Below are 12622 nucleotides of genomic sequence, written 5' to 3'. Positions count from 1 at the left end.
TCCCTGCATGGAGCCTGCTTCTCCCTCTGCCTCTCTCTCTCTCTCTTTCTCTGCGTGTCTCTCATAAATAAATAAAATCTTTTTTTTTTTTTTTTTTAAAGAAGGTACTCCCATCCATGGATGGAGGCCACCAACTTGCCCTGGAAGCTGAGCCAATAGCACTGCTGTTGAAGCCCTTTTGTGGCACCACCCTTGTGCCACTTCTCAGACTGTGGATGATGCTGGCACCTGCGTTCCCTACTGTTGCACCTGCCTGAGCTGGAAGCATAATAATATCTCTCTTCTTCATACTTCCAGTTTATCACAGGTATCTCCACCAGCTAACTCTCACTTTGCAGTGGAGTTTTCGAAATATAGTTTGTAAGCATCTAACTCCTGTGATACTGAGAAGAGCACAAAAAGGTGAGAATGGGACACAGTGCTCAGTGAGAGACAATGGCCACACACTCATCTTTATCTTTCCAAATGAGAAAAAAAGATGCTCAAAAATATATAAGGATAATATGAATAATATGAGAAATGCTAGGAAAATACCGTATTAGAAGAGACTGAATGCATGTTAGCTGAGTTGTTCAGATGTCTTTTGTTCTGCCTTTTTTCATATATTTTTATTAGTGACCTAATCCAAAGTTTTTCCTATGACTACGGAAAACACACATACACACACACACACACGCACACATCTGTGTATGTATGTATGCATATAAGTAGCATATTTAAACAACAGTCATAGCATAGATTTGATAATTTATTGAGTTATTCAGGAACTATTTATAGAAAGTTTGCTTTGTGCATTTTACGAGGTTGGATGGAGATTTAAACCAATAATGTCAGCCAACATTTATTGAGAACTGATTTTGTGCTTGGAACTTTTCTAAGCATCTAATATGTTGTATCTCATGACATCCTTACAGCTATTCTATGAGGTAGGTACGCTTACTGTATCCATGCCACAAATTATGACAAAGTAACAAAAAACAACAAAACAGGAAACAGAGTTTATGCAATTTGCACAACATCAAATTTGATAGATGGTACAGTAATCAGAGCGATAAGAATTTTACAGTATGATAAGAACAATTAATATGTATTAAAACATTTTAACGTAAAGTAAAAGCTTCTATGTCCTATAAGAGTTAAATATACTTCCAGTATATTAATATATATAAATATATTTATATAAATATATTCATATATCAAATATTAATATAATATATTATTGATATATTAATATATAAATATTAATATATATTAATAAACTGGAAATAGGGAGAAGAGAGTTATTATGCTTCCGCTCTGGTAGGTGCAACAGTAGGGAATGCAGGTGCCAGCATCATCCACAGTCTGAGAAGTGGCACAAGGGTGGTGCCACAAAAGGGCTTCAACGGCAGTGCCGTTGGCTCAGCTCCCAGGGCAGGTTGGTGGCCTCCATCCATGGATGGGGGTACCTTCTTAATGTCTGAGTAAAACTCCTTCCACTCTTCACTCCTCCAGACTTTCTAACACCTTTCTAATCAAGTCACTACACCAAATGTCTGTTTGAAATCTCCAGAATGGTATCAATTAATTTAATATATTACACACACACACATACATATATATTCCATGTGGCATAGAGATCAGCCACAGAAGAGCATATGACACTACTCCACCCTTTCTGAGATCATACTATTTCCCATAAGAGTCTCCATGATGATCTTTAAATGCTAACTCGGTTCCAGATCACTGCCTTAGCAGCTAGTTGTTTGGTTTAGTATTTTTTTTTTTTTTCTGATGGTTTGTGCAAACATCAGGTCAAGATGTCTCAGACAAATAAAGTAATGTTCACTAGGAACATTTGTAACTAAATGACAATGTTTAAATGATCAGACCCATTCCAACCATTAGAGCTTTTATTTTTCCAATATTAAAATTGTGACCATCTACATAACTCATGCAGCAATTCATGGAGGCAAATTTCATGGGCCTTTTCTTTCTTGTGATGTGAAGGAAAGAACAGTAGCAACTATTGACACATATTAGCCCTATAGCATCAAAGAATCTTTGATTAAGAATTATGATGGATAATAGAGCCTAGAGAAAGTGTGGAAGGGAAACTAAAGTGACAAATCTAGGTGTTTTGAGAGAAGAGAGTATGGGGATGGAGGTAGATGTGTGCATGTGGGTGTGGGGCTAAGAGTATGTGCCATAAAACACTCAAATTTATATAATTGTACAAAGATTAAAAACAATGAATAGGCTTGAAAATGAAAGAGAAAGAGAAAGTACCATTCCTCTGAAATTTTGAGAAAATATAACTGATTTTTTGCTTTTTTTTCTATTATCTTAAACCTTGGGTTACATCTTTTGTACAATACTTAAGAATGGATCATTAACTTCAGGGTTTCTAAGCTTCAGAGAAAGAACCTGTTCCTTTTAAGGATAAGATGTGGTCTGAAGAATTTTTGACTATAGGGCCAAGGAGAATCAGTATTAATATCTGCACTATTTTATATATTTCTCTGGGGAAACTTCACATCTGTTTTTCTATTTTATCCTCACAATAACTTTGTAAAGTGAGAAAGACAAATATTACACTCCTCATTTTATAGATGGGAATCTGGGGTCTATTAAGGTCAAATGACCTGGCTAACACCAAACAACCAAGATTAGAACCCAGAGCTCCTGACACATTATCCAGAAGATTTCTAGCACCCCAGTGCCTCCTATGTAGGCCTCTTGAAAGCAGCTCTGCAACAGAAGTGTAAGTTAACTTTTCTTCCTTTGAACAGGTTCTTTTTATTTGCTTTATTTTTCTGAATTAGGAATTTTCAGAGGGTTAGCACCTTAGTGTATGTACGATGGATTTTTCCTATTAGGTAACACTGCCCTTTGCTTCACCCGCCACACAGCAGGGCTAAGTAATTCTAAAGGAATGTTGTCATGCCAAAGACTCAAGAGAAAGTAGGTTGAGTAAAAATCAATTTATTAAAGTAAATCCAGTTTTTTTTTTTTGTTGGTTATACTTTTAAGAGTCCCTTGGTTAAACATTAAGGTGTTCTTACCACAGAAATAAATAATAATTTTATGTGTTTGGATATATAGCAAAAGAGTAAAAAAGATTACACTTTCTGAAAATGTGACTGTTTACAAAGCCCTAGAATGTGTACTTTCAAAAAGCTTAGAAACCAAACTCATAAAAACACAAACAACAGTGCTTTGACACATAATATTAGACTGTAGAGTTATTTTGACGATTGAATAATAGTGCCGTATTCGTTTTTTCTCTTAATGATTCACTTGGTTAATTTGTTTGGTAAGTTCTATCAGACAGCTCTCAGAGATGGATTGGTTCCAGCGTTCATTAAAAAAAAAGATATTCATCAAGCTGAGATTAAGGTCTATTTTGTTTTCCTGTGGCCTAGAACTTGGCTTGGTTTGCTCCACGTGAGATGAAACTCATGTGATTTTCTTCGCTCTGCAATCTAATGTGTCAGTGTACAGAGGGTTCATAGTGGTCGGTCCTAAGAGATCTGTTACACCCAGCGGCCTGTTCCCTTTAAATAGAATCCACTTGAAATGGCAATGGGGTGTATATTTCACTCAGGGCAGATAAACCTTGACAGTTGAGTTAGAGTACTAGATTTTCTTAGATGTTTCAGTGAATTTACAATGCTGAGTGCACTTGAAACCTAAAATCAGAGAGAATGGCACTGCTGCTCTAATAAGACCTGGGGAAATCAGGTGGGTCCCTTTCACTGTCCAAGGATGGAAGGTAATGAGTTACTATCTCTAAACATATAACGTGACTCTTGGGCCAAATTGTGTACGAGACAGTACTCTAGGCGTCAGTTATGGGGAGTTGGGTTGAGAGGGGACTGATTGGCTGGCAGAACAGAATGGAGGTACAACGAGAAGTCAAGTATATGGGAAATGTGTTGGTGTGTGTGTGTTTTGTTTTTCTTGATAAATATATGTTTTTGCTCATTGGGTAAAAGAAGGAGATAACGCATTGAGACACTGTAATTTGTCTTCATTTAAATGGGTAACCGCTAAATGGTGAATTCTATAGTTCTATATTATAAAAGAGGTTTGCGTGGAAACCAGTATAGCCTGGGGATCCCTGGAAGGGTCAGCGATTTAGCCCTGCCTTCAGCCCAGGGTGTGATCCTGGAGTCCCGGGATCGATCCCACATCTGGCTCCCTGCATGGAGCCTGCTTCTCTGCTTCTCTCTCTGCCTATGTCTCTGCCTCTCTCTCTCTCTCTTTGTATCTCTCATGAATAAATAAAATCTAAAAAAAAAAAAAGACAAGAAAAGAGTATAGCCTGCCTAAGAGACACAAAAAGACATTTCTACTCAGAAAGCGCCAGGAAAAGAATTGTCAGCTCTTATTCTACTCAGAGGTCATAACTGGAGCTGGAACTCTAAAAAATCTCTATGTTTGTCTGATGGAGACTCTTGGCTAAGAATTTTCAGATTGTCTGGCTCCTCCAGGAATCCTAGTTTTGAGTAACAGACTTGAGATATCAGTATCCATACTTTGAGATGTCAGTAACACACTTCTTTGGCAGAATAAGGGCAGTTTCTTCCTTATGGCTCATCTCCAGCTTTTTGGCATTTATTCCTATTCTTGAAAGGATCTGAACATCACACGGTGAATCAGGGATTTTATAGTGACCCGAGTAACAGCTACTTCAGTTGAAACATTGCATGGAGATCAGGGAAATGGTGACAGTTAACATCGGTATAACACGTCTTTCAGTCTAGGGTTTTGTTTTTTTTTTTAAGATTTTATTTATTTATTCATGAGAGACACACAGAGAGACACACACAGAGAGACATAGGCAGAAGGAGAAGCAGGTTCCCTACAGGGAGCCTGATGATGTAGGACTCGATCCCCGGGCCCTGGGTTCCCATCCTGAGCCAAAGGCAGACACTCAACCACTGAGCCACCCAGGTGTCCCTTCAGTTTCTCTTCTAGACACTTTATGTATAATAATTTACGTGGTTCCCCACAACAGCCCCATTCTACAAAAGGGGAAACTGAGACCCAGAGGAGTTGGGGAGATCATTCAAGACCTGAATATTAGTAAATGACAGAGCTGATGTTTCCTCCCTGGCAGTCTGGTTCCAGAGTTCACGCTCTCTTCCCCTATAGTGTATACCCCCAAGGAAGCATAGCAAGCCATCCCACTGTGTTCTGTGAAATCTTACTACCTCTCTGGCCTCATAATTCCACCTCCTCATATGGTCTATCCTCATACCTGGAGCTTTCTGTACCAAATGCGCCTTTTTGTCTACTTAAACTCTTTACTATTCTCCCATAGGAAGGTCTCCGTTTCTCAGATTTTCATTCTTCAAAAGTATAAAGTGAGAGAAAATCCCCACTCCTTCAGTAAAGTGAAATTCAGATGCAAGAAAGAAAAGGATTCTGACTGAATTAATTCATCCTAAATGAGAAAGGATATTGGCAATCTTGTATTTGCATTTTCAAAGGGATCAAGGATTGCTAAATTAATTTTTAATTGGTCAAAATTCAGGCAAGCTATACAGTTTAAAGCCTATGGGTATAGGAGTGCCTTTGTGGCTCAGTGGGTTAAGGTTCCAACTCTTGATTTTGGCTCATGATTGCAGGGTTGTGAGATCAAGCCCCACGTTGGGCTCCACATTGAGTGTGGAGCCTGCTTAGGCTTCTCTTTCACTCACCTTCTGCCTCTACCCCCACATTCTCTCTCGATCTCTAAAAGCAAAACAAAATACACATATGGGTATATTGGGTTAAACTATATTTAATGGCCATTTCTAAGGGAAAAATGCTTGAACATCAGAAATCTCATTTGATTCAACTTGACAGTGTAGGATGGAGGAGAAGCTTCTTGCTGCCCCATAAAATGAAGCACCCCAAACACATCCACCTAACAATAAGATTAGTGTTTAAAACTAGTCCAGACGTGGGCAGGGGCCTATGGTGCTATCTCCTAAGCCTTCATAGTGCTTTTTTTTTTTTTTTTTTTGAGAACTGTCATTTTGTTGTACACACCTGCTTCACTGGCCAAGGAAGAGTGGAGTCATATGCGCTTTGGAGTGGCTACTGCCACCACCAGGAAGCCACTTCTCCAAGTGGCTTTGTGAGGACTGTGTAAAATCCTGAGCCCTTGTTCTGATGAGATGCTGCCAGCAATAAAAACTGCATTTTCTCAATTATCTCACTTGATCTGGTATAAGTGCTTCCAGGCACAGTTGGATAAACCTGTAGTGATGAGTGTAAAAGACTGTTTATAAACTTGCTGAAAGTGAAAATATTTCATAATGTCTGTGAAAAATTCCCTTGTTTTAACTTGGTCATATTTGGTCTTCTTATTTATTGGTTTTATTTTTTTAAAGATTTATTTTTATTTATTTATGATAGACAAAGAGAGGCAGAGACACAGGTTTTATTTTTTTATTTAAGTATAGCTAATGCACTTAAAACACAATGTTACCTTAGTTTCAGGTATATAACTTAGCAGTTCAACATCTCTATGGGTTATGCTGTGCTCACAAGTGTAGCTACCATCTATCCCTATACAATGTTATTACAATACCATCGACTGTATTCCCTATGCTGACCCATTATCCCTGTGACTTATTCATTCTATAACAAGAAGCCTGTGTCTCCTACTCCCCTTCACCCATTTTGTCCATCCCTCACACCCCCTCCCCTCTGGCAACCATCAGTTTGTTCTCTGTACAGGTCTGATTCTGCTTTTTGTTTGTTTATTCACTTGTTTTGTTTTTTAGATTCCACATATTAGTGAAATCATATGGTATTTGCCTTTCTCTGATTTATTTCATTTAGCATAATACCCTCTAGGTGCATCCATGTTGTCCCAAATGGCACTATCTCATTTTTTATGACTGTGTAATATTCCATTATATATATAATTTTCCTTATGCATTCATCTATTCATGGGCTCTTGGGCTGCTTCCTATCTTGGTTGTTATGAGTAATGCTGCAATAAATATAGGGGTGCATATATATTTTTGAATTAGTGTTTTCATTTTCTTAGGGCAAATAGTAGGAAATTATTGGATCATATAGTATTTCCATTTTTAGTTTTTTGCAGAATCTTCAGGCTGTTTGTTTTCTATAGTAGCTGCGCTAATTTCCATTCCCACCACCAATGCATGAGGGATCTTTTCTTCCGTGTCCTCATCAACACTTGTTATTTCTGGTCTTTTTTATTTCAGCCATTCTGACAGGTGTAAGGTGATATCTCATTGTGGTTTTGATATGAATTACCCTGATGATGAGTGATGCTGAGCATTTTTTTTTATGTGTCTGTTGGCTGCCTGTATGTCTTCTTTGGCAAAATGCCTATTCAGGTTCTCTGCTCAATTTTTTTTTTTTTTTTTTTTTTTTGTGAGTGAGTCGGGGGAGAAGCAGAGAGAATCTTAAGCAGTCTCATGCCCAGCGTGGGGCCTGATGTGGGCCTCAATGTCATAACCCTGAGATCACGACCTGAGTGGAAATTAAGAATCAGACACTTAATTGACTGGGCCACCAGGCACTCCTCTACTCGTTATTGAATCAGATTTTTTTTGGTGTTGAGTTGTGTAACTTTTTTATGTATTTTGGATATTAACCCCTTATTGAATATATGATGTTTAGATTGTCAAATATTTGCTTGTGTGCATATGGGTAGTTGTGTATGTAGTACGCATGGACATGTACAAAAAAGTATTTTTAAATGGGTCATAAAACCAAGAGGTAAACCCCCATAAACCTAGATGTTTAACACCCAGACTAGATTGTTCTGTGGTGTGCACAATGACAATCCACGTTCATAAAGATAAAAAAAAAATAGTTTTGAAACTCTGTTGAATCACTGAAGAAAAGCTAAATTGTATCCCATAAGATTTAAATCTTAATTAGATTTTGAATGACAGTACTCAGGGTTTGAATAGATTAAATTTTCATCTACTCATCACAGCTCCCCAAATTTCTGTTCTTGAGTCATTCTTGATTAAAGCTTTTTGCTCTGCTCTTTTCCAAAGGTAGTTGGGTTGGAGCTGAGTATGGTATGCATGGTCCCCTGAAGTCCTGTTCTGGCCTCCAAAAGATCATCCTCCCCTATCTTATGAAATACATCTGACTTTGGCTGCAGGCCACAAGAAGAAACACATCAAATACCAGGAAAAAACACGTAATCCTAGAATAAACTGATACCCACCCAGCTGAACTTGTAAGAAAAATTCACAGGCACAGAGTCAAGTAAATAATCACAAGCTTTGTATTTTTTAATACATATATTTGTTCTCGTCAGTCACTCCCTCTATTCATCATGGTTTCTTTTAACATCTGCTCGATGATTTCCCATGAAAAATACTTCCAAAGCTGTTCAACTATCATTATTATCTACTGAGATAGCTTTGGGGTTCATACAATTGGTTTCTCATTGTTTTTTTTTTTTTAAATCTATCATTTCAAACATGTAATTTCTTAAGGCTTATTCAAAGTGGGGGAAGTATTCTCCTTAGAAGAGAGTAAGGAAAAATCTATGACTCTGGCTTTTTTTTTTTTTTTTTTTCCCCTGCCCTCTTTTCTCTACCAAAAGGAGCATGTGGTAAAGTGCTTGCGCCACAGACACTGGCCTTTTCTTCTTGTGGAAAAAAGGCGCTGCTGTTTTACGGTGGCCTGGAGGCCTGAGGCTGCTGGCTGCCAGGGGCTCCTGCTCTAATGGCTTCACCAAGCACACAGCACCAGAGGAGGAGCAGAGGGCCTGAGCCTGCTCCCTGTTTGCTTGCTCAGTAGCCTGGAGCAAAGGCTTTCTGCTCTCCAGAATCTTCCTCTCTCCTTCCTCTTCCCTTCTCTCTTTCCCTCTAGGCCTCCTAATCAGAGACTCTGCACAGAATTTATCAGAGGTTTCCTGCTGCAGTTAGAAAGGACCATTTTCTTGCATTTTTCTTAAAGTTGACATAAATAAGATATAAGTAGGGATGAGCTTGATTGTGTTTAAACTCACAGATAATTTGTCCACGTATTTTATTTATCTGCTATGGCTGCATTTTTATCATCAATATTAGCCATAAGATTTAGTGAGAGAAGTGTTTATGGCAGTGTCAAGCTCTGAAAAGTTTTGGCTCCATTGCTTCAAGACCTTGTAAACTTCTCTGTGCTACTCTTGGTACGTCTGCAAATGCAGGGCTGAGATAAATATAAAAGATTATGTGGGAGAGTGCCCAGCTTACACTTGGCACTCAAAGCATCTTTACTTGTGTTATTATGAAAGTAATTGTATTAGTATACCCGATGAAAGTAGAAATACCTCCTGGTTCTTTGAAAAGGTGAACCTAATACATAAAAATATTTATCCCATCTAAATTCACTCGATTTCTATGTTAAAATATTTAACGATGACAGATTTTGGCAGTACTTGGAGAAGTAATTTGAAATCAGATTAAATTTAGAGGTAAACTACCAAATAAATAATTTCCTGAAATTAAAAGGAAAAAAAAAAAAGCCTGTGTTTTTTTTTTTCCCCAAGCAGTTTATATCTATAATTTGCCAATAGATTTATTTAAAAAAAAATCTCAGAAACTAAAAGTATGTTTCATATTACTAGATCCTTGGTGTTCAAAATGTGACCCCTGAATCAGCAAAAATAATATCAGCTGGGAACTTACTAGAAGTGCAGCATTTCACTGACGAGAAAATCTCTGTGTTGAAGCAACTCATGCCATCAGTGGGTAATTTAATTATTGAAAATATTTTTCATGTTTGTGAAAAAAAATTACATCAAAAGGATAAAATGTCGACCCTTCTGTAACTAATTTAGTTTTGTTGCCTTCTTATTTCTGAGTAAAACAGTCACAGTCCCTCCCAGTCAGAAAGATGACAGTAAAGCATTTTTAAGAAAAAAAAAAAATCACACTTCCTATTAGTCCTTTTAGGTTTCCACTATGGATGGGCAAGCTACTGCCATGGGCCAAAGGTGACTAGCTCCCTGTTTTTGTAAATAAAGTTTTATAGAAACACAGCTATGCCCATTTGTTTACAGATGGTCTCTGGCTGCACTTGTGTTTCCACAGCAACGTCCAGTACTTACAGCAGAGACAGTATGGCTCACAGTGTCTAAAATATTTTCCATCTGCCCCTTTATAAGGAAAATTTTTCTCCGGACGTCTGGGTGGCTCAGCGGCTGAGTGTCTGCTTTCGGCTCAGCGCCTGATCCCAGGATCCTGGGATCGAGTCCCACATCGAGCTCCTCCCAGACTGCTTCTCCTTCCACTTATGTCTCTGTCTCTCTCTGTGTCTCTCATGAATAAATACATAAAGTCTAAAAAAAAAAAGAAAGAAATTTTTCTGAACCCTGGTCTACACTAAGCATTCCCATTTCTCCTACAAGTATTTAATCAACTTCATGTGTGTGTTGGGAACCATGCTCAATGTTGGGGTTTTAGAAATGGAAAGAATCCCTCCCTTCAAGATCATTCTGAGCATATTCTTCCTTGAATACTATTACTTATAAATATCATCTTAACTACAATGCCAAAGTTCAAATGGGCTTAATGAATATAGAATAGTAGGATATTTACTAGTGAAGAATAAGAGACAAATATCCATTCTCATATGGATTTGCTATTTCTCTTAGTGATAGCTTTGGATGTATCAGTTTTGCATCTTTAGCTTGTACTCAAATTTTTGATGAGCAAAAATTTCCATTTAGTAAATGTGCACACATGTGTGTCATGAATCTCTTTTAATCTAACTCTCTTTTATCCCGTATTTACTTAATTATTATTATTTTTTTAATGAAAAATAGAAACTGCAGATTCACATAGAGCTACGCTTGACATGAGGGTTAACTATTCCTCCTGGTATTTTGACTTTGGGGAAAAATACTTGCTTTCTAAGAACTCTGTTTTCTAATCTATATAAAGTGAATAAAATTAGTAACTACCTTGTAGGATTTGGAGAAAGAACAACTGAAGTGGTGTCTACACGTGCCACACTACTGCCTGGCCTCAGGAAAGCCTCGGTAAATAGAAGCTTTCTTAATATGTTCAGGCCTTTTTTTCCTGTTCTATGTAGCAATGGTGAATCTCCAATGCTAATTCTTTTAGTTTTGTCTGCCAAACTGAACAGAGTTTGTTTGCTAAACATTCAATCAATTTAGTTATAAATGGTCACTAAAAAGAAGTCCCAAGGGCAGAACTCTGCAGCCTATCAACTATTGCTTTCTTCCAGGCAATGACTTCTTTGATCTTTTTTTTTTTTTTTTAAATAGAATTGTGGATTTGGGGATGCCTGGGTGGCTCAGGCTGTTAAGCATCTGCCTTCCCAGCTCAGGTCATGATCCCAGGGTCCTCTGATGAGTCCTGCACCAGGCTTCCTGCTCCGCGGAGAGCCTGCTTCTCCCTCTCCCTCTGCTACTCCCCCTGCTTGTGCTCTCTCTCTGTCAAATAAATAAGTAAAATCTAAAAAAAAAAAAAAAAAAAAGTCGTGGATTCACAAGGAGCTGTAAGAAATGATACAGAGGTCCCTTTCTGTCACCTGGTTTCACACGATAGCAACCAAGTCTAGTACAATATCACTACCTGGGAAATTGGTATCCACGGACTTATTCCTATTCCACCAGTTTTATATGCATTCATTTGTGTCTGTGTCTGTGTGTGTGTGTGTGTGTGTGTAGTTTAAAGTCCCAGGCACGTTCATCACATGTGCAGATTAGTGTGATCACCCTCGGTCAAGAAAAAGAACATTCCATTCTGTGCACTTTTCTGTACTCACCTTGACTTCCCTACCATCCTCACTTCCTTTCTCAATTCCTGAAAACCACTAATTTATTTTCCATTTGTATAATTTTGTCACTTCAAGAATGTTATAAATAAAATAAAAGAGTATGTAATGTTCTGAGGTTGTCTTCCTCCTGAGTCGCTGTGTATATTGATACTTCATTCTTTCTATTTTGGGGGAAGGCCAGTGTTCCTCTTACTCAGAAACCCCCGGTGTTACTGGCGCTCCTGTGGGTGGTGTTGGGGGAGGACCTGGAGCCCAACATAATCATTCTCTACTGGCCCCTGTCAGGGGTGCAGCACTCCTAGACAGTGCTCCAGGCTTAATTAGGATATATTTTAGCTTAAAATTAAGAAGCACAGTGACTATCATGTTCATGTCCTTTGCTTTATAAGTTTAGAACTCTCTTAAAAAGGTGGAAAATGTTAGTTTGTCCTGACTTTTTCTTAGTCCATCCTGGATCTTAGTGAACTTCTCTCGTTTCTTCCTGGGGAAAGAGAGTGCAAGGGACCATGAGAGAGCCCTGGAGTTACTCATCACGGTTCAACAACTTTCTCAGCGTGATGCTAATGGATTCTGACTGCAATGATGACACACGGGGGGTTTTCCGCAAATCGAGAAGCAATTCTCTCACACCAGCTGGGTGTCCTACAATTCAACTCAATTCTGACACTGTGTACAGGGAGTCAGCATCCGATCTCACGAGATAAGGCTCAGGCCTCCAACTCTGAACTTTAGTTCCCTTTGCCATTTGCAAGTCCACACTCTTACCTGTACTTCTGACCCACTATAAATCAGAGGTTGCATGACACCTTCCTTGGATTTGATTAATTTGCTACAGAGGCTACCAGAAGTCAGGAAA

General features: G+C 38.3%; 1 long non-coding RNA gene across 2 annotated transcripts in view; it reads left to right on the top strand.

Moving 5' to 3' along the window:
* The first annotated feature begins 3558 nt into the window (after positions 1–3558).
* Positions 3559–12622, top strand: part of LOC140621533 (uncharacterized) — a 114213-nt gene continuing 105149 nt past the window's right edge. For both annotated transcript variants that reach the window (XR_012021278.1, XR_012021277.1), the window contains exon 1: positions 3559–3723. This is a non-coding gene — a long non-coding RNA (uncharacterized lncRNA). The remainder of the gene's footprint in view (positions 3724–12622) is intronic.

The sequence above is a fragment of the Canis lupus genome, chromosome 30 (genome assembly GCF_048164855.1).
Source record: "Canis lupus baileyi chromosome 30, mCanLup2.hap1, whole genome shotgun sequence".
Lineage (NCBI taxonomy): Eukaryota > Metazoa > Chordata > Mammalia > Carnivora > Canidae > Canis > Canis lupus.
This window is presented reverse-complemented; position numbering and strand designations above follow the sequence as displayed.